This window comes from Ciconia boyciana, chromosome 2 (genome assembly GCF_034638445.1).
Source record: "Ciconia boyciana chromosome 2, ASM3463844v1, whole genome shotgun sequence".
NCBI classification, from domain to species: Eukaryota; Metazoa; Chordata; class Aves; order Ciconiiformes; family Ciconiidae; genus Ciconia; species Ciconia boyciana.
In genome coordinates this window covers 14811675-14834535 of record NC_132935.1, presented here as the reverse complement: position 1 = coordinate 14834535, position 22861 = coordinate 14811675, and the positions used below count along the sequence as shown (strand labels likewise).

Genomic DNA, 22861 nt, shown 5'->3' with positions numbered 1-22861 from the left:
CAGAAGATCTCAGCAGTGTGGCACTTCAGGACAGACCTTTGGCAGCTTCTCGCTGCCATGCAGAAGAGTAGGAAGAGCAAGGTGAGAGCTGGGATGGGCATGATCCAGCTGCGGGCTCTCCAGACACCGACAGCCCTGCAAGGACAAACTGCTGGGGCTCTGGCTGTCTGACAGCTCCAACCACCCAAAAACCCAGCGGTTCCCTCTGTTCTGCTGCAGTTTCAGAGACCCTATAGCTGTCCAGCGGTGAGCCCTTTCTTTTGAGGATGGCTGCAACAGAGCTGCCCTTAAAACGCTCCATAAGTTACAAGTGATGAGTATGGACCTGTCTCCTGAAGAAACTGCGAGCTGTGCTCGAGAGGATCACAGGGCCTTCAGCTTCCTCGGGACTGGGAGAGCACTTTGAAGCCTCCACCCTGCTACGTCCCAGCCTGCAAAAAAAAAGGGCAGCCCCAGGGAAGCAAATGTCCCTGAGCTTCCTCGGTCTCGCTGGGTGTGCCTGCGGGAAGGTGTCACAGCCTTAGTGCTTTGGATAGTCATCGTTGGAAGCATAATAACGGGGACGTATAACGGCACTACTGAAGTCAGTAAGAGTTTTAGTGGAAGCAGAGCATGTCCAAGCTCATTTTGCTCCCGGCTGAAGTCAACAGGTTGTCCCCGTTTCAGCACTGTTTGGCAGAAGGATTAAAGTATCTCTGCCTGGGTTTGAGCATTAACTGAGCTAGAGCTGATCTTGCCTCTGGCAACCAAAAGCGGTTTCAATGGGCATGTTTTGATACACATGCTGGCTGCTTGTCTTACAAGTCAGCGGTGTCTGAAATCTTCCTTGTCTGCTAGTTGTTTCTTGATGCCAGATTGTCACTGAAATCTGGTATATCTTCCAGAAGTCCCTCATTTCTTGCAGAAAATGTGCCTAGTCATTCAGGGTGTCTTCAGGCTTCAGTTGACCAAACAGCAATATTAAAAAAGCACCTTTTTTTTTTCTTTTAAATCAGAAATTGCCATTGTATATGTGGTGCAGTTCTGTGTAGTGGGTGTAACTTGAATGACATTTAGTGTCTTTGCAGACTTTTGGATACCTCTTTATCACCAGCCTTTACAAGAAGCAACACCTCTCCCGACTCACACTTTGTGAAATAGTTGAGTAAATAATTAGGAAACTTGTTAGATGAGCCAGTGATTTTGATAGAATAGTTCTTATAATTCAGCATCTTCTTTCTTTCTGCTTAGGGAAACACGAAGCATGTTTCTTAGAGATTTTTCTTTCTTTCAGAAGAGACAAAATGCAAGATATGGTTCACAGAAATTTGTTTGCCTTTTTATTGGAGTTTATATATGAGTTTCATTTTACAACAGAGGTTTTACGTGGTAAACAGCTATGCATTTTGAAGCTGCAAGAGAAAAGTCAAAACCAGTTTTCATTGGTCTTCGAAAGGTCTCACTTCAGCAAGATTATTCAGCAAGAAAACTTCTTAATATATTGGAGTGCATAACTTTCAGAGTCATTAACTTCTGAAGGATGATAGCACCTACAGGTCCATAATTTTTTTTCCAATAAATAGTCAACCTTTTTCACAGTGGTAGGGTTCAAAAGTTCATTGGCATTCTAAGGTGCAAAGAACCCAGGGCACAAAACAATAACAGTTTCTAGAGAAATGTAATCAAGAGAGCCTCAGCATTAACGTATTGCTATAATATAGAACTATATTAACCGTATAGTTACATAATTTATTAAATGCTATCACTGTGTTTGAAAGTATATTAACTCTCTAGTGATGCACTACTACAGCTGTGTAAGCTTATACACTAAAAGGAACGTAAGGATTTAAGATACAGAATTGTCTAGAGGTCACTTCCTCTCAAGTCAGGTCCTGACCAATCTTCAGATATTAAACAAACGTATATGCCATTTTTAGAGACAAAATTCATTAAGATGAGATTTTTTGGTCTGCCTAAGCCAATCCAATATTGTACTTCCACCTAAAGGGATGATGTGTTTTTCTAACCCCTGCACCTTGCTCTTGCAACCTCCTTAGTTCTCCACCAGTGGTTGCATTTTCCTTAGCCAAGAGCTACTGATCGGGCTCAAAACTAACCCTGAAAAAAATAGTTTTCAGTTGTCTCACTTGAGAAGGCTTTTGTCTGCTGACCTCTTCGGGGCTGATAGGACACAGGAGATTATATCATCAGATCTCTGTGGAACAGAGTGCTGCAGAACTCTCTGTCCAAATAATTTCACTTTCATTAATTTGTTTTCCAAAATCAAGCAACCAAAAAATTGGCAATCATCTTCTCTGTGAGGTTCCACCAGAGTAATACACTGAAAGAAAAGGTTTCAAAGTGAAGCTTGGTAAAGCTGCAAAGTGAAGTGCTCTGAAATCAAGAAGTTTCCCACTAGCTCTACCCTATCACAAGACTTTCTATTATATATTTTAATTAATATAAATTATTTTAATTTTATAAAAAGCATGTGTTTCTCAAATTTTTATGTTCATTTTTTCTAGAATCTTTGATACCTGATGCACCTTCTCATGTGTTTCAGTCTTGCCCGTTTGTACTACTTTTAATGACATCAAGTCCCATATGTATATATAAGCATGCATGCATGCATAGATACATATATGTATATGTATATGTATATGTATATGTATATGTATATGTATATGATTCCTGGGCCAGGAATCTCAATTTCTCATGTCCTTCAGTAAGATTTGTGGCTGTTCAACATTTCTAGAAATCAAGACGTAAGGCTTTTATTTGCTCGGTTCTTTCCTTTAAGCTATGCCTTTTAATAATTCAGTCATTCCTGTCGGCAGCTTTCCTCAAGCACAACTTAGAGAGCAAGTAGTTAACAACGCATGTGCAAATAGCGATCGCTTTTTCACTGTGTACACAAGAAGGCGGATGTTGTACGAGTGGTTTGTGCTGTATATTTTATGTATTCCGTTCCAGATGGAGTCAATCATTAACTTTTGTCTCAGGTTAGCAGAGATCAGCAGGCAAGCAAAGGATCCTGGATGTGTGTAGCATGTGCAAGAATATTTTTTATTTATTTTACATTAAAGGAGCTGCCCATGAACAGGTGAAGGAAACTGTTTTGATGTTGATGCTTGTGCAGGGAAGGCAGAATTAACATGCCAAAAGCAATCTATCTTTGCATTTACTACATGATTCGTGCTCCTGTGGGGGCAGTGGCCATAGGCTGGCACCATGACAGAGGAGTCCTCCTACCACTTGTCATTGTTATTTACTCCTTGTGTAGTGATAGCGCCTTGGAATTTGAGCTATTTATCAAGTCCCGGCAGGGGTAGGCACTGTATGCTCAGAAGAAAAATAAAGCCTTTGCAATGCAAATCTTGGCTGCAATTGGTAGCGGTTTCTTGCAGCAGTAGCAGGCTCTGGCCAGCGCAGGAGGGTCTGTATGAAGCCACCAAACTTGGGGAACCAAAGTGGGACTCTGTCGGGATTGGGATTTCTGGTTTAGGAGGTCAGACACTGAGCCCAAGAGTGGCATCCCAAAAGCGTAGAGAAAAATACCACTGAAGTGTGGAGATGTGGAGGTGATACTGTGTGTGCCAGGATGGGTGGGGAGCTCTGGGTACCATGTTCAGGAAAGATCTGCTCTTTTCTCCCTCTGAAGTCACATCTGCAGAGTGAGAGACCAGACTGAAGCCAGGAGGGAGGTCAACCAGCTTTCACTATGGGATAAATGGACAAGGACTAGGGAGGAATCTGTGCATCTCATTTTAATTGAGGTATTTCTTATATCTGTAGACTCCAGTACTTTTTGAGTGTAAAACTTAAAAGATTTTCTGTGCTTTCTGTGATGTAAAACTTAAGAAAGTGAAGGATATTGTCACAGCAGTAAATGTTAGCCTCTCTACAGTCCAGCTAAGTTTCTAACATAGACTTCTTCATCCCAATCACTAAGTGTCCAGGCACTGAGTCCTGGCTTGGGTGGTAGCTCTTGGCTTAGGGTCTGCTCTCAGAAACAGACATTCCCTCCTGAGGCTCTGGGCCCTTCTACCTTTCTTGCCACTTACCCTGCTTTTTATTTTCATAGGCTTGTATTGTGGTTGTGTTAACTCTTTGGCCTCTTTCTTCCTGGCAGAGCAGGCTTGTGTGAGTCCTTTTGTTAACTGAAGGATACTTTTTTTCCTGTGTTCAAGGCCAGGGTTGAATACAGTCAACTCCTCGAAATAAACTCTTGTGAGAAGAGATTAAACTGATGAAGAACTGGCGAAGGCGATGAAAGGCTGGGTAAGAAGCAAGAGCTAAGCAGGTTTGGTTCATGTACCTGGTCCCTGAAGAAAAACTGCATTGAGGCTCTAAAGGTTAATAAAGACAGAAACTGCAAAGCTTCAGGTCTCGGCAGAACCACTGGCATTCATTGAGTGAAGGATGCACTTCACATGTTAGTCATGGGTTGTTGTGGTTTTTTTTTCTTAAGCAAGAGCAGGACAATTATACCATATATTTTAAACAATTTTAATGTATAAACCACTGGAATTAAATACAGCTTAAACCTATTTGAACACAGACTCACAAGGATCCTTAGTTACACTGATTTGACTAAGACTATTTGTATTATAATAGAATGGAGAGACAGATTTACGAAGGCAGTTTGCCTCCCCCAGCTAGCCAAAGGAAAGCTGAGAAGGGATTTTTAATCAATTTCATAAATATCAACAACAGTCATGACTTTTAATTTTTTAATTTTTTTTTAAACTGTTTGGAGATTTGACCTTTCCCTTGAATCCCACATTTTTCCTGTGGCCTTAAGGAGAAATGACTGTATTGTGAATATGCTTTTGTTTCTTGCAGCAGAAAGAATAAAACTGATCTCAGATTTAAAGAAAAATAAAATATTTAAACCTACACTGCCAGGAGAGTGCTATATAGCTGGAGTGGAAGTAAAATAATGTGCAATCTTCATTTTTTGAAAACTCTGAAGCATTGAGTTGCATGGAAGCATGGAGAAAGGAAAAAGATAACCCACAGACTGTGTCGCAGGCTCACTCAGGCTCTAGAGAAACCTGTGAAGCCAAAGGAGCCTCCTCAGGCAGTGATCATCAGCAGGTCTGCTTCTGTCACATCTATTTCTCTGTTCCTCAGCTGGGCTCTTCGTCATGGTACAGCTATGCAGGGATCTAGGTATGCCTGGAGCTAGAGAAATGGAGAGGGGCTAATAGTTTGGAGGGCTAAAACTTTGAGCTAGTACTGCCACTGAAAGCAGTGGTCCTCTCTTTCTTGTTACCCACACTGATGCAGGTGTTTCTGCCTCCTGGTTCCATCCTCTGTGCTTCCCCTCCTTCGGACTGGCTTAAGTATCTCTGGACCATCACCATACGGTGACCTGCACTGGGGAAGGGATCCACAGGGCTTTTGGATGGTTGATATTTCAGTTGGGTCAGTTCTATAAACCGATTTACCGCATGACCACATAAAAGCTTTCTCTGAAGAAGTGCGGGGGGAGAAATGGGTGCTGGCTTACCCCATGTCACTGAACTACGGTTTAAGGCTGTGGTTTTCTGATATAGCGGATCTAACTGCAGGCTGCTACTGCCCCACTCTTATCGCTTCCCTTGCACGTTGCACTGGTGTTCGTCTGGGATCAGAAGTTCAGGGAACTAAAGCAGCTGAAGCCAAATAAGAGAAATTTAACTTTCTAAACTGGCTCAGCATGAGGTCAGACCTGTGCCAGCACTGGGGTGAGGGAACTGGCAGAAACGCATGGTCAAGGATGGAGAGAGGCAATGGTGGCAGCAGCCACTGCTGGGTTTGCTTGACCACCCCCCCAGTGCTTAATTTGCCTCAACTCAACATGGGTCAAACATTTGCTGGATTCCCATTAACAAATTTCAGACTCCAGTAGAAGACAGACTATAAAAATCATGTTGAGTTTCAATGCCCAATGCACATGTTACCAGATAGGAACAGAAAATACATTTTCAATTTGCCTAGATTATTTCTCTTTCAAGGTTTTTACCTTTACTTCCGCACTCTTGTCAGGGTATTGTGCGTGAATAGAGACAAATATTGACATTTCATATGTTTTGAAATTTGTACTATGTAATTTATATGACCAGCACATCACAGTGCTACCAATGTGACAGCACTACTTCAGAATGCAACCCCCTACCTTAATTATCAGCCCTATAATTTTCCAGTCTTTGTCGTTTGCTTCTTAACAGTGTCTCAGTCCAGTAAATGCATTCAGATCTCAAAGGTGCATTTACAAATAATGAAAAAAATATGCCTGATTTGGCTTGCTAATTCAGAACAAATATAAAAGCTGGTTTTCACATAACAAGGCCGTAATTCTCCATTTCCGTGCAATTGTGTGGGTGATTACATGGGCTACCACAGCTGTGTCACAGGGATTTGCAGGCAGATGAGAGTTTTCTGGTTTCTGTGGAAAGCCAGGGGACTGTAGGTCATGCTGTGGGTTTTAACAGCGGCGTTGAGCTGATGTGTCTAGCTGCTGCTGCAGAAATGGGCAGCCCAACTCTCCTGGACCAGGGCTCCTGCTGCTTGGCCTGTGCACGTGCATTGGTGTGTGTCTGACCCTGTGGTGAGCCGTCTGGGGAGCTCAGCCAGGTCGCTGTCATGTCAAACTAGCACCAGTGACAGTGCAAGGGCTAAGGTCAGCTGGCCTGGGGTCCGGGGCTGAGGAGCTCCACAGACCCCCCTTTTACTGGGGGACCCCACGGTGAGATTGGCTTCTCATGGAGTCAAACCCTGATGTTAAAGTACAGGTGTGCCCGTCCAGGAGCCCCTTCTCGCTCCCTTCATCCATTCTTCCTCAGCCCAACCCCTGTTTAGATGTCAAGTTTTTGGTAGAGATCATAGCAACGCTGGACAGGGTTTGGGAGACTCTCTACATCCAGACAGCTCTGTGGCTGTTTGGGTGAGGGTGCCTCCTGTGTACTAAGGCAGCAAGCACAAAGATGCTCGCTTGAAGATTTAAAACCGAATGGCAAAACTGGAACTAAATAGCTGGTCAGAGCAAAAGCCAACACCACCTGAGAGACGGTGATAGCAAAGGTGGGAGCTTGAAAGTGAAGATAAGCATGGTAGTACTGTGTTTGATGTGGCAGAAGAGGAGGAGGCAGTGGAAGGAATCAGGGAGATGGGCAACGTTGAGATCACGAGCTGTGGAAACTATCTTTCCAAGAGCATTCCAGCTACATAAGAGCCAGACAAGACGATGTTTGCAAGGACAGTGCATAGAAGAAGCCTTGAGGTGTAACATAACAGGGAAGGAGAACTTGGAACAGAACTTAAACTTTCTGGGGGAGAGGTATAGCTGTCCTGGAGGTGCATTGCATGAGGAATCTGCAGAGACCAAAGTTCTTCTGCTTATAAGCAGCACTAACACTATCATATTTATCCTTTATGGATTTTATGTAATCTACCTGGTTTGGGAAGATTCTTCCACCCCAGTAACACAGCTGCCATGTAGCACAGTGGCCTTTAACTTGGAGTTGTGGAGGTTTATGTGGGTTTGTTTCATTGCTTCTCCCACTAAGGGCCATTGCCAAAATGAGTGTATTCCGTAATGTTTGCATTAGTGTTCAGCTGAACTGTTGTATAATCTGCTGGCTCTGTGCGTGCACCACTTTCCTGCCTATTGGGCCAAATGAGTTTACAGGCAGGAGTTAAAAAGACATGTTTGTATGTTGTATCCGTTGCTCTTCATATTGTTACTCGTGTCTTCAAAGCACGGGGCTGCTTAAAGCAAGCCTGTGCATTCCTTTGTGTTTTCATAAGCCATTCTCAGCTCTGATTTAAGAGGCAAACCAAATGCAAGGCATAATTACAATATGATTTGTAAAAACAATGATTTTTAATTTAATTCCAGTGAGCATTGCAGAATATTCACAGGAAGCTGAAGTTGTGAATGCTTGTCTGAGGATTCAGAGTCCAGCACTTACGCTCATCCTCTTTGGGAGGAGAATCTGACAACACATGTCCAACACGTCACTCAAAGTTAGGATTGCAAATAATGGAAATGACTTCTGGAAAGGTATTAGCTAAGCATTATTTATAGTGCTGATTGTCAGTGGTGGAACAATTTCCTTTCATTTTTTGCAGAAAAGATCCTTCTCTTGATAATCACGCATCCTTTTCTGCAGTAGCATATAATTGTATAGCTTAGAAATCAGGGTGATGTGATAGGAAGCTGTTAATTGTTTCCTGATGCTCAGGATGTAATTAACTTATACTTTCCTCTAGCTGAAATTAATTTATTTTTACTAAGATGTAGAAAGAGTAACTCCTAGCTTAAACTGCTATTTTGCTGCTTGGTCAGTGCAAACAGAGGGAGATTGTGATGTGAAGAAGCTCAAAGAAGCATTATCATGTACAAATCCCAAAAGAGATTGTACAAATAACATTTTGAGAATTATTTGGGGCTAGAAGCTTAAAGGCTTGTCTTGGACAATTAAAGTATTTTCAAAACTAATAGCATTTGGACAAACTCCGACCTTTCGAGTCTTTTGGGAAATGGTAGAAATAGATGAGGTTAAATTAATAAGTAGATCTCTGTGATGAGAAAAATGGCTCCATAATACGAGCCATTGGTATCATTCCACTGCTTGTCTAATTAGATGGGGCGATGAAAGGCGGTTCTTAAAAGCACACTGAACAAAAGAAAAAAACCAAGGTTTATTAAAATCTTATTATCTCAACCTTAATTTATGCAAAATTATGCAATTATCTAAAATAGACAGCAAAAAGGTGTCTTCATACAAGAAATGCATTGACACACTCGAGCAAGCCCCAGGGAGGGCTGGCTTTTAGGGTGGGGGTGGGCTGGAGCACATGATGTACAAGGAGATGCTGTGGGCTGGGTCTGCTCAGCCTAGAGAAGAGAAGGCTCGGGGGCATCTGACTGCTGGCTGCAACTACTTAAATGAGAAGGTGTAGGGAAACAGGGAGAGAGTCTTCTCCAAGGTGCACAGGGATAGGACAAGAGGCAGTAGGCAAAATTTTCAAGGGAATTTCTAATTAGATATTTGGAAATAATTATTCACTGTGAGGGTAAGTAAAAAATTGGAATAGGGGCCCAGAGAAGCTCGGAGGTACTAAAATCTTGCCTGGACACAACCCTGAGCACCTTGTACTAGCTGGACATGCTTTCAGTATAGGTTGGACCAGATGACCTCCAGAGGTCCCTTCCAACCTGAATTATTTTATATTTCATGAAGGCATAGTGTGATGTCTTCTTTAAACTGTGGTGGCTGATATTATCAGCATTTTGTTACTGACTAGTAACCAGAGATTATTATCAACTCGGTTGCAGTGGCAGGAGGGCTTGTGAGAATACTTCTTAACCTCCTTCAGTGCAAAATCAGCTGGGTTAGTTTGTACAACGCATGCAGTGGTTGACAGTACCACTCCTTTCACATTGTTCAGCTTTTCAAGCAAATTTAAGGATGAGAAATGTATCCATTTCCAAATGAATGCCCAAGAACTTTTGAAATCTTTCAGTTTCAACTGAGATTTTTATGAAGATGTGAAGGTGAGAACCTGGTTCCCTTGACCACACTGTCTTAAGTCAGGCTAGGATTTTACCCCAAATGATGTGAGATTCATGAGATGCCAACATCGGAACTCTTCCTGCCACCATGAGAGCTTTTCAGGGTGTCTGTGAGGTAATCTGTAGATCCATTTCTTAAGAACTTGGGGGGACAGAAACCAAAGTGGACATACTTAGAACATACTGCTTTTATATCAGTCCTTGAAGGATGAGAATAGAGAAAAGACTGGGGGCAGTGTACAGAGTAATACATGCTGGAAGGCCAATAGATCACGTTAGTGCCAGAAATCCTGCTGGCTATGTTGTGTTGGCATTACAAGAGGAACAGTAATCTCAGGGCAAACCACCTGCTCCTCTGTTCTCGCTGCCTGCACAGCGATACAACAAACAGATCAAGCACTCTCAGATCTTCTCACACTGTGCGCAAAAGGCCCAGTTTGGGAGTTTATTTCTGTGCATAAATTTCTGGTTTTCCATAGTCCCGTAGCTCCAACTTTGCTTGTGGAAAGTGGATTTTCACTCCTGCATTAAGGGAAGAAGGTAACGGAACTGTTAACACCTTCTTCCCTCGGAGGGGCATGTCTCATCCGATAATCCATTTGGAAGGTAACGAGATATATTCCCTTGCCTTTACAGATGCGATCAAAGACACGATTAAATCAGGCATGTGCCCAACCATTATCCCACCTTTTTAAAAATAATAATATTTCTTTCAACACGCACAAAGCAATGAGATTTGTTGCTTTCTCCGTATGCTGTTGTGCTTAATCACAATGCTGCAAGGCCTAGATCCTTTAAAAATATTTCATAACAGGAGAAAATCCAATCATTTTACATTCCTATAAAGTGGTGGTTTTTCCAAGTGCTATACTTTGGGCCTACTGTAATAAATCAAACAGTGGTGGTTGAAAGATAATTGCCTACATTCACTTTGTTTGGCTACAGAGGGGCTAGAGATATTAAGAACTTCATATGACTTTTTTTGGTTAAATCTGTAAATCGACACCAGCTGAAACAGTATCCTACATAATTTCACATGAAATATGTTTGTACTCTGTGTTGATTTCTTTTCTGATGAACATGGAACATCTGAGTTTATATGAGGCCAGAAACAACGGCACTCTTGGGAAACATTACTGAGGCAAAGGAGGAAGAAAAAAGGATTGCATAAACTGTTTAGGAGAAGCACAATAAACATGGAGAGAAGAATTTATTTAAACATATAGTGGCTAAGGAAAAGTTCTAGTGGGCTGGAAATTGTGACATTTTGCTTGCAGGCTGAAGACTATACACAGCACATCTTTTCATGTAAAATATCAGTATTGCACCTCAGAAAATGATAGACCTGTGGAAAAAGGCACAGAAAGGTGTTGGCCACTTGATCAATGATTTCACGTTTTCAGTGGCCACAAACCTTTTGCAGTTTCAGCAGTTCATGTATGTACAGCCTACTTACATATGGACTGAAATCTTGTATAGTTCAGCATTCAGAAAGCTCATTGTAGTTAAGTTCAAATTAAGACCTAATTGGCACCATTTGTATTGTGCTTTGATAGCCAAGGTGAGTCCTAGACTAAACCTTGGCATGCTCTTTAGCATGCCTCCACGTGTCTGGGTAGCTACAACAAGAAGTGCCCGTGGTCCATCTGCCCAACCGTGGTTGTTGACACCACCTGAGGAGCAACCATACCCCATCTCCTACAGATCCTGCCTTTCTTCAGGACAGGTGATGTCAAGGCTCGTCTTGAGTAATGAATTTGATTTAGGATTAACACGCGGTGTTGGGCCGTTTACACCAATAATAGGTGAGCATCTGAGCCTGTGTAAAGGCACAGTGCAGGCCCTAACCTCTCCTCTTCTTGTCCTGTTGCCCATGTAAAGCCTGTCCCTAACCGTCTGTGCAACATGTGTTTTGGATTCAAGTTCAGGCCTGACCCAGAGTTTGGAGCATGTTGTAAACATAACCATATTGTTGTAATCTAAGTCTGCCAGCATTCAACTGAGGCTGATAGCATATGTAAAGCTGATGCTGTTACTTGGTGAATAAGGATCAGGGTGCATGTTCTGAGTTATTAAAGTAGTAAGAAGTCATGGTTTGAATTTATTGTCAGAGCACATAAATACCTGTTCACTGAGCACAAAAATACCTGTTCTGCATGTGCAGAGAGAGAATTTTGCCTAGAATGAGAAGTGGCAAACACATGGCCCAGCAGTGGGAGCAAGCTGTTCAGTAGAGCACAGAACTTCTCTGGGCTCCTTATTGATTTATTTATTATTTTAAAGGAAAATTTCCATTTAATCTTAAGAGCAGAAGAAGAACATTTCTGTAGTATTTATCTTTGCAAAGCTCATCTACTTGTGAACATTTAACAAGGCCTAATCAAACAAGACAAGATCCTTGATAGCATCCTGACAGAAGGAACTGTTCATGAAGAGTGGTTATGCAGCAGCTGTGTATCTGTTCATATCATATATCAGATGTAGAAAAATGCTGAGCTTATCCAAAGAAACCATCTCCAGGCTAGATTTTTGCAAAAGTAAACTCCTTTAAATAGAATTAGTCTTTAACTAGGGTTTTTGTTAATACATTTTCCTTAACGATAAAGTTCTTCATTAGCCTGACAGAATGTAAGCAGTGAGTAACTTCATGCCATTGAGTAATCCCCTTAAATTCGTATATGGTAATTCTTCACGTTACATGTTTGTATGACCTAGATAAAGAAAGAGATTTAAAGCAGATAGGATGGTTCTTTATCATTAAAACATTTGTATCAGAGAGCAATCCTTTCTATGTTTAAAAAATGAATACAGTAGTGTTATGTTGCAGAATTGTTGAGTAAAATCATTGTTACCATTTGGCATAGACAGGTTTGGAACTCATTCAGTGTAGTTTGGGGCAATCAGTAGCTTTCCGAGACATTTTTCATTTTTTCTCTGTAGATGGTGATTAATTTCTTCTTTTGCATCTGGCATTCACAGTGAAACCTTGTTGGACGTTACAGGTTTCTCTTTAAGAAAAACATATATAAATGAGCAGGATGTTAATTAGGATTATACTGATTTGTTGCCTCCAGCTGGCTGTGAAGGTCATACTGGCTTATATTTTACACTCAAAACAATGTTTTTCTTAAGCAAACATGGCAACTTAAGGGAACTGAAAAAGGCTGTAACATGAGTCTATTTAGGCTTCTATCCTATTTTGATTTATTTACTTTAATAATTACATACTCTGTATTATTTCAATAAATAAATTTTTAAACAAATCATGTGCTACAATATAAAATTAGACAAATTCCAGGTTTAAAAAGACCAGGGTGACTATGACTATATAGTCAGGTTCTTCGTGGTAGCTTCACAAGATCTCAAATGAGGGGCTGGAGGTTCCTGCAAACCTGGTGGTTTGGGTCTCAGTGGGATGAGTGGGTGTTGCATGTGAAGGCAGGAAAGCCAGCTGAGCACAGACATGTGGAGACTTCACCCAAGGGTAAAATGCAGAGTTGGGCCGTGGAGCTGGCAGAGGGATCCTCTGCCATTGCAGCTCCTCCTGGCTTCTATGCTCTGATTTAGCAGGGAAGCAGATCCGACCCTTGGCCTCTATGCATGCTGCTAGCCCACTGATGGGATTTCCTCACAGCAGGTCCCCAGCCATTTTTTGACACAGTTGTATGTCACAAAGGTTGTAGGATTTCCCTCAGACGTTGGAGGAAAACTTGCCACTACTTTGGTGTTGACTGTATGATAATGACAGGCCAGTTAAATATCTATCCTTCCAATCAGCCACGAAAGGACTATTGTATGCTTGCACAGTAAAAATGAAAAACAAGTAATACCCTGTTGCAAAAGCAAGGAATTATGCCCATAAATATGGGAGTCTCTCGTCATACTTACAGCTCCTGTGTTTTGGCAAGCACATGAAGAATGTCTGTATATCTGCATACCCACTTTTAATAAAAGGCTTAATATAAACTGCAAATGTCTTAATATAGGCAGTACTTGAACTTTTCTGTTTTGTGTCTGACATGAAACAGGACTTTAGAAAGGCTGTGAGTCCTGGTATAGTGCATTCAAAGGCCGGCCTCTGATACTCTTCCTCCCTGTAGTATTCCCAAGGTTGTTCATAGGTATCGGTGTAAATCATGTAATTATAAAACACAGGACTGGAAGGTCTGCTGCAGAATATTATACCACACAATCCTTTGGTATATTTATTACAGTTCTCTAAAAGTTATTTTAAGTTCTTGCCTCAAGTAACAATTAGAAAATTTTGCTCCAAAACTTTGTCTAATTTTTACCTTGGGATCTCTCAGCATCACCTAAATAGCTTTTCTTGCACTCTGCTTTGAACTCACCTGAAAGATTATAGACAACAATTCTGCTCCTCTCATTTAGATAAGGCTAGACTCCCAAGCCAGTATCTTTTTCTCTCTGCTCATGAGACTGGCTCACCATTTCTCACACCAGCGTAGCACTGCTTCACTGTGTCTCTTCGAGCTTATTGTTCTTGAATGAAGATGGCATGAACAATACGCAATATTTAGATGATGTCCTGTAGCGTCATATACAATGATATGAACAACTGGATTTCCCATCATTTCTGGAAACTTCTCAGTTAGTACAACCTAAAATTGCCTTTGGTTTTTGTATGGTCTCAGCCTGTTGATAGCCTGTAGTCAGTGAAAGTTTAGCTACTGCATATTCAGCTATTTCTTACTCTCTGTTATTTCTTACTCTCTGTTGCTTTCAGCCTCCAAGTTCTCAGTTTTCAGCAGAGCATTTTGTTGTTAGTGCACAGCCTTGCATTTTATAGTCTTACCTGTTCCTCCATTTCTATTTTTGCACTGTGAAGGTCATCCACTAACACTTTCATCACCTCTAGGTGATCCAGTCAAATGGATCATTACTTTCAGTGTTTAAAAATTTGCATCAGTTCCAGTTTTATTTTATAGCTTAGTGGTCAACCACTAGATTTCAATAGACTTCTGGAAGACAGTGGAAAGAACTCCCTTGAATCATGTCTTCTGTCAGTCTAACATCCTGCATATTGCGATATTGCCAGCCGTAGGAGGTAAAAAAAAGCATGAATCAGTGCCAAAATATGGTAAGATTATTTTTTATTTAAAGAAATTCAATACAGAGTCCCTTTTCTAATCAGTATTTTTTCACTTACTGCTTTCACAGCTTCCTTCAAAATACAAATAAAGCCCAGTAATGCAGTTATACTAAGCATGAAAAAAGGAAGCTATTCATTTAGAATGGGAAGAGATAAACAAAGTGTGATGGTTTTAATACAACATACTGTATATTGAAAGGGTGTTGCATCTGTACTCATTTTAAGATGAACGTATGTGTTTGTTGGAAGTGAGTAAAAAGTCTTGAATCATAGCCTCAATATAAAATTGGGTTTGTTAACAATAGTACATAGCACTAAGTATTTTATTACTCATTTTATTACCTGTCACGTAGTGGCTATTTGTGCTTAATGATGCTCATGATTACACAGCACAGTAATTGGTTAAGAGTTTTGTGTAGAGATGGAAAACAATTGCTAAAAGCAATTGAGATATTACTGCAGTATGACGTATTATTAATGACGAAGGCAGAAATCTTTTTTCTTGCTTTCAGCAGGGTTGCCAAGGACCACTGAAAGGAGTGCAAACAGTTGGTGCATAAAATACTGGGGAGAAGATCTGCAGGTCTGCAGTGCTCAGGCTGAGAGCAGCCATGCCTGGAAGGACTTTGAGATCAGGGGTTACCCAAAGTCATAAAACGTCTCAGCAAAACTATTTGTCACTCATTGACAGAGTGGGAGAAATCTCACAACTGCACTTGAGATAAAGCGCTAGGCTAATTTCAGTTCTCCTGTGAATTTCTCGGGTTACCTCCGGCAGATAACGACACCTTTTACTGTTTGCAGTGCAAGCCTGTTCAGTACTGTGGTGCTTTCTGGGTGTCATGGATCTGCTCTTCCCCAGATGCACTGGGACATGGGTGGGTGGAAAGACCTCCTCGTTTCTCAGGAGGACTGAAACTTGCTGCATGCAGTGCAAGGGTGTAGGAAGGTCATACTCAGCTTTTCCCTGTGTATAAGTGTAAAAGAGATGTCAGTCTTGGTGTATAGGGGACCTCAGCCTGTAGCTTTTTTTGGCTGCCCTACCCCCTTGGGATGCAACATGCATCCAAGAGAGTGGTTGTCACACAGCACGGCTTTCTGCCACCCACAGTCCCTTGTGTCCTTGCTGCAGCCCCTCTTCTTGCCCCAGTGACACAGACCTGTAGTCCAGCATCCTATTCCCCAGTTCCGGGTCTGTCTCTCCAGGTTCCTGAATGGCAGTGCTAGCAGGAATAGCGGTAGCAGTAGGGCTTGGGCTGTTCGACCTGTGTTTGACCCATATTTGCCCCATTTAGCATTTCAAAGGAACATTCCCCTCTTCCAGCCATGTTACTGAGATAACAGGTCTGTGTTCCCTGACGCAAATTTCATTGATTTTCACTGGCCTCCCATGAGACCTACACTGCTCCTTCCTCAGTTTTCTATCTGTAAAATACTTCCTTTATTGAGAGTGATTTTCAGCGTAAGTCCACGAGAGTTGGTGGGCTTTTGGCTACTGTGTTAATCCAGTAAAGGGATGTCTATAACAACAGTTGTCCTACGGTTTCTGGTTTGCACTTTGAAATTTTGGTGGTTTATGGTAGAAGTCTTCAGTTGAGATTTGGGAAGACATCCCCAAGAAAATTAGTCCCCAGAGTATTTATTGATTTAGTAAGCCTAAGAATAAACTTGCAATGGAGACAGAGAAAAATAGTGTGAATAAAACCTAGTCAGTGGACATAAGGAGAGGTGGCTTGTTCTTCAGTGAGAAGTACATCGGTTGTTTTGGGGATCCACATAGCAGTATCACATAGACCTTGGTCTGCATGCGTTCGTCCCATGTGTGCATCCCAGCTCATCCATACATGAGTGAGAAGCACAATTATATTTGACTTCCTTATAAAGGAGGAGAACTGTGAGTTCCTGAGTTCTGACAGCTTCAGCCCAGAAAGCAAGCAGCTAGAGCGAGACAGACTTCCACTTTCCTTATGACTAGGGGCAGGTGAAATAATAACTTGCCTGCATTTTGTGTTTTCATCTTTGTAAAACACAGTTTTATGCTTTCCAGTGAGACAGAAGCTCTCAAGGTTCAAGTGCGCAGGCAGTTGGAAGTATTATTCATGTTTGTACACATTTTGATTAAAAGTGAAATGAAAGCGAAATGGCTTGGCAGGCAGGGAGATTAGCCACTTCATAGCTTCCTGTGGACATGAGGAGAAAGTGTCATTAGATCTGTAACCTTGCAAGATACTTAGGTTTTCTGCTTCTTGAAAAAGACAGGTGAATAAATACTGTTCTGATTTGGTGATACTGTTAGACTGCCCTCACATGTGGGTATATCACAGCCCAAAGAGAAAAGTGGAGGGGAGTCAGCAGTCCATTGAACATGTGCCTTTCCCTTAGCGGTCAAACCCTAGAAAAATACCAACATAAACATTCCAAAACTTGATATAAAAGTTATCTAAAGATCCTATTTGTATTCACTGTTTTACCAGATCAACAATGTTTTGCTGTGTTGTTTTAAATGAAGACCAGATACAGGCTCAGATTATACACCTTTGAGGTTTAAAAATCCAAACTTTGGTTTTGCAAGTGGTCTCTAGTTTTATGATGGATTGATACAAGCACACAGACCTAATTTCCTCTGCAGTCTAGAGTATTCACAAGGGAGGCTGTGGGTCTGAATTTCTGGCATGAATTTGTGGGCTGAGAGTGTCTCCAAGAGATGTCCTTTTGATTTCATCCTAGACCCTGAGCCATGCCTGTGTCTGTTCTCCAGAGCTTGCTGTGACCCCTGCCAGTGTTAGCAAGGTGCTATGGGTATTGGGGATGTCCCTGTGCACGCTGGGTTGCAGGCTCAGTGACCTTATTACTTTCTGAATTTATAAAAAAGGACTTCGTAAAAGAGGCAGCCCCAATGTTTTATTTAAAGCCACAGGGGCACTGGTGAACCATCACTTCTTTGGAAGCTTTAGGCTTTCCTCTGCAGTGCACCAAGAGATGGTTTATCTGAAATCTTTCTATCTGGCTCTGCGTTCTGGCATCTCCTCACGTTGACTACATGGCTACAGGCAAAAAAGTGGAGATAAACACAGTGATGAGAACTGATATCAGGAGCTGCTTTGAAGACACTCTCTCTAACCCTATTTCAGATGGCAGAATTCCTTCTCTGCCACAGCTACCAATACAGAAATATCTTCATCCTATTTCCAGTATGACCCCATGTTTTAAAGGGTATTTTAGCTCCTGTGAATATCAAGTAACAGAACTAAGTGATTGCAGAGCTGAAGCATAAATAGAAAGAGGAACAGGCAGCAGCAAACCGCTGACACTTCAGCTGAGACTTGGCAAGCCGGGCTGGAAATGCTTGTCCCAGCAATACACATCGCATTTGCAGAGTACCTTCACGATTGCCTCTATGTACAGAGTTTATATCGTCACTGACCTATTTTTTCTTTTTGCTGACAGTGCAGAGGCAAAAGTTTAGTGTAAAGGACATTTCATGTAGTTCTGTATTTTCCTGGGTGTGTATATATACACAAGTGCTGCCATATGCTCACTTATTTTGTAATGAATTGTGTCTGCAGCTGACCTGTGAGATTTAACTTTCAGTGGGAACTATGCTTCTAAGTCGCTGAAACACTTTGGAAAATGCCATCTTTTAGTAAGCTGCCTGTCTGCCGCGCTGTAGACAGGTCATATGCTTATGTTCAGAAAACAGCCAAACATTGTGACCTCTGGGAGGATACAAAACTGTTCTGTTTCCAGCAGAAAGGGGCAATTCTACCTTCCAGTGGAGCTCCTATGATGTCCCGTGAGAAGAGATGTGAAAACCCCATGCTCTTTAGCCACCATGAATTGCCCTCATCTTTGGCAAGATATTTGTTTCTGTCCATATATTTTTGTCACAAAGGATGTCCTGACTTGCTTTACTTGGAAATAAGTAAATCTTTCTCTGACAGAAGTTCCAAATATATGAAACTTGTGAATGAATTTGAAGATGGCAGAAACCACCTGCAATGCTTTTCCCTTCTGCGTATCACTGTTAATTTTCAAGGGATCTATGGTTTTGGTCAGAGTTTACCTTAAGGTGATAAAACTGTAGTAGTTCAGTGCATGCTGACTGGCAGCGTTTAAGCTGGGATAGTCCCTGAAGCCAAGGGTACATGCTAAAGCGAGGTGTACCGCAGTGGTAACCTGTGGGCATGCTGGAACTCATCAGCGGTGGTCGAGCACTCTGGGGCAGGACGTGCTTCGTGCCATGACTAATTACAACATCAGTGTATATTGTTCAGTAATTAGTAAATTCTGCTAAGAATCTCCATTTTAAATGGTCTCTTCACTGGCGTTTTGTTCTTCCATTAAAAAAAAAGTAATTCTATAATGATGTATTCTATGATATCTATGATATATATGCATATATGTAACATCTAAGATATATGTAATGATCTATGACATATACATATAGATCACATTAATACAAATTATATCATTTGTATATGTATATATCATATATACACAAATATGTATGCACATATATACACACATATATATCATATATATATGTATGCATATATGTGTGTGTATGATTGCTTCAGGAACGTATCTCACTGGTTAAAAGAGGTGAATGAGTGGAGCACAGTATGAAAGTCTTCATACCATGTTGTCTTTCGAGCATCAGGAACCAACCTGTTCCCTGTGCGTTTTTACTGAGCCTTGCTAGGATAAACGTAAGGACTATATAGGATGTACTAGGGAATGGTAGATGAATTATTCAGAAAATTACCCAGAAGAGCAGGAAGCTTTTGTCTTTTCATGCATAGAAATCAGGACTAGATGGTGTTCTGTAAGATCTATGTTAGCCAAGCACAAACTACTAGACTTAATAGAGGGAAATAGCTGGGTGAGATATTTGGACCGTGGTCCAGGTAGTGACATCATTACTGTCTTCAGCCAGCGTGCTGGCCTTTTCTGGGGCTTAAAAGGAAAGCTAGACTCTTGCGCAGGCACTGCCTTTGCAAAATCCTTACCCGTTGGTTCAGAAAAAGATGCAAGAAACTTCAAAACACGTGATTTCCCTGGTGGAAAACAAAACGCAAGTTTCATGTAGCTGCAAGAGCGATTTCTTCCCAAGTTGGTGCCTGATTCTTCATTTCTAGGCAAAGATTTTGATTTTTCCATTGTCATGACTTTTCTGACAGTTGGCAAAGAAAATGCTTAACGGCCTCTCAACAAATAACATTGTTCCTGATTAACTCTGAACACTTTTACTGCAAAACAGGAGCAGAGTGTCCCAGGTTAGCCCGGTCCATGCTACGCAGGGGGAAGGCACTTCTATTTGGAGCAGTAGTCCCTACGTGTTGTTAATTAGGAGCAACTCCTGTTTAGACAAGCCCCCTAGAAAACTGTTCTGGCACGCATGCATGCAAAAACAGACGGTCTTGATTTGTTGTAAGCATGAATAAGAGCCATGGATATTAATTTGTAAATATTAAAGGATTGCATATGCCTGTTACTGTTCACAGGCAATGGCTCAAACGCTTTAGTTCACACATTGTTTTCTGCAGGTAGGGGAGACTGTGGCCCCAAGTGCCAAATCTGGCAGGTAATCTTGAATAATATATGGAATTACATCCGGATGATGTACTGGTGTATACAAGATGATTGTTTTCACAAGAGTGAAACACAAGAGTGATACAAAAGAGTGTTAAGCTATTAAGTTGTAGAAAGAGGGACAACTTTTCAAAGGCTTGGTGAATGAAGGTGTCCCCCATCAGCCCTTGTTGTTCGCCCTCTCTCTTCTCTCCCTTCTCCCCTCAAACTGGTCAGGGTTTGTCAATAAGCTAGTTCTCCTCAGCAGCGCTTGAGAAAAACTTCTTCTAGCGAGAGAAATGTGACCGGTGTCAAGTTAGGTCTTTTCCAGTCATCATGCAGACTAGCTGATGAAAAGTGATTAACATTATTTAAAGGGAAAACATCAAGGTCTTTTGGTGAGAAGCCTGTTTCCCAATGCTGAGGGATAAAGAATTTACCACTTCACTTGAGCGTTGATTCCAGTGTATCATTGCATTCACTGCTACATTTTTTTCCTTTTTATCCCATTTCATTTGGCTCCTGATAAATATTTCTGAACACAGACACATTTTTAGAATTCCTGCCTAAATTTTTGATTTGCATTCTGCAATATATGCTCAATGTCTTTACCTGAGGCTTTTATATTTGCAGTTTACACTAGGTACAATTTCAATTTATTAATTATTTCTCCTCCATACAGTTTGATTTTTAGCAGGTTTATAGAGGTGAGGGAGCCCTGACACAGAGAACAGCGTACACCACCAGGGAGAAAATCTGAATTCCCTTTCTGTTCTTTATTCCAAATTAATTAGCCTGGACGTAATTCAGTATGGATACAATTGCTATAGACTGCAGAAAAAGTTCCCACTTCCATTTGGAATTTGTGGATAAATTTGGTTTTTCAGGTTTCTTGAGGCTTATGCGATCATGCTCTATTTGACTTAATGATTTCGTAACCTCTTAGCAAATTTGGATCCACTTTAGCAAGTGGGTGGAGATAATTGAAACAATTACATTTCTATGAGTTTTATGAATATAGGCAAAAAGGTATATAGAGAGACCCTATAAATGCTCTGAGTGAGGAAAAAGGTTGTAGTGGGAACCCGTGTCTTTTGACATGACAGAGAATTGGAAATATTTATAAGCCCACCAACTGCAGGAAAGCCTTCAGTCAGAATTTAAGACATAAATACTAATTTCTGGGACTCTTGGCTACTGGCTTGTTTGTGGAATGCCAGACGAGTCCTGGCACACTCCTACGCGACGTTTGGACAAAGAATTTCATAGAAGGGGGTTTCCCTCTTGTATCAGATGAACTCCATCCATTTAGACTTACACTGATAAGTGAAGGCTGTGTCAAGCCATCTGCATATGTATTATATGCTCTTTCCCTAGTTTTGTTCTTGCAGATTATTGTACGACTGGGTGAACATTAACAGAACCTGGAATATATTTTAAATTTAAAGCTCCATCAGACATACTGATAATTGCATGTTCTATAATTAAAACTGTGTAGGCTTTTCTTTCTAAGTATGGCAACAGCTGTTAGAGCACATCTGGAAAATAAGCTTTAAGCAAAGGTATTTTAGCTCAGAGAATTTCACAATGCATGGGATATTTACCAGCACTTCTTTCCAGAATACTAATCTGATTTATCAGTATTTTTAATATGAAAGTCTTCATTTTTTAATGATGTTTGCAAAGCTGGTTTTGAATTCTTATCACAGGTTGGCCATTCCAGTGTAGTTCAAGGCTAAATGCTGCAAAACAAAAACATTGCTTTGCTACTATTTTTCGGTAGAAGCCTACGTAAGCCTTGTCTAATGCCCTAATAATATTTTCTTCACTGATTTCAGCCAAATATTTTCCCTTTCTTTGATTCTAAAGAGAAATAATTGTTTCATACTGGAATCCCATTGAGAGGAAAATTTGTTGGACTCCTGCTTTGTGCTTCTTGAGGCTCATGCTAACGCCCTTCTGTGCTATCTCCCTCTCTAGAAAACAGAGATAGTTGTACCCTCTACAATTATTATAGCATCACTCAGAACTTCTTTGAAGTCAGTGAGAGTGTTTAGAAGGTAGGATCCTGGCCACTTGGAAATGAATGGCAATATTTCTGAATGGCAATTCTCAATGAATGGCAATAATTGTGATAGGAGCCCAAGCGTTGTGGTTTCTGTGCTTTCTTCAGAACTCTTGTATATGCATGGCACTACAAAAACAGAATTATTAAAATTATTAATTAAAATGGAAACAATAAAGCAGAAAATGTTAAAAAACTTTAAAAAACTTCTATCCATTAATTTATTGATAAAGTTATTCATTTTGTTTATTTGGAAAAAAATGACTAAACATAAAGATGCAGAACCCCAGAACCTTTACTAACAAGGTAATACTCTAATCAGGATCTTGCATTCTGACCCAAACGTCTCAAAACCACCCAACCAACTTGCTTTCCAGATGATGGGGGAGATTTTGCAGATAGATAGCATTTACCAACAGTTCCCCAAGTGAGAAATCAGTTCTCCATTATCTGGAGTAGGAGGCAACTTTTTTATGCTAGATAACATTGTGTTGGAACAGCTTTATGCCTGAATTTTAAATCACAAATGCTGAGCTTGTTGTGCAGCTGGAGGCAAAATGTGATTACCCAA

At 41.0% G+C, this 22861-nt stretch overlaps 1 protein-coding gene across 4 annotated transcripts in view; it reads left to right on the top strand.

Annotated features, from left to right (window-relative positions):
• DEPTOR (DEP domain containing MTOR interacting protein) overlaps positions 1-22861 on the top strand; it is a 76119-nt gene that overhangs the window by 3826 nt on the left and 49432 nt on the right. The window lies entirely within an intron of this gene.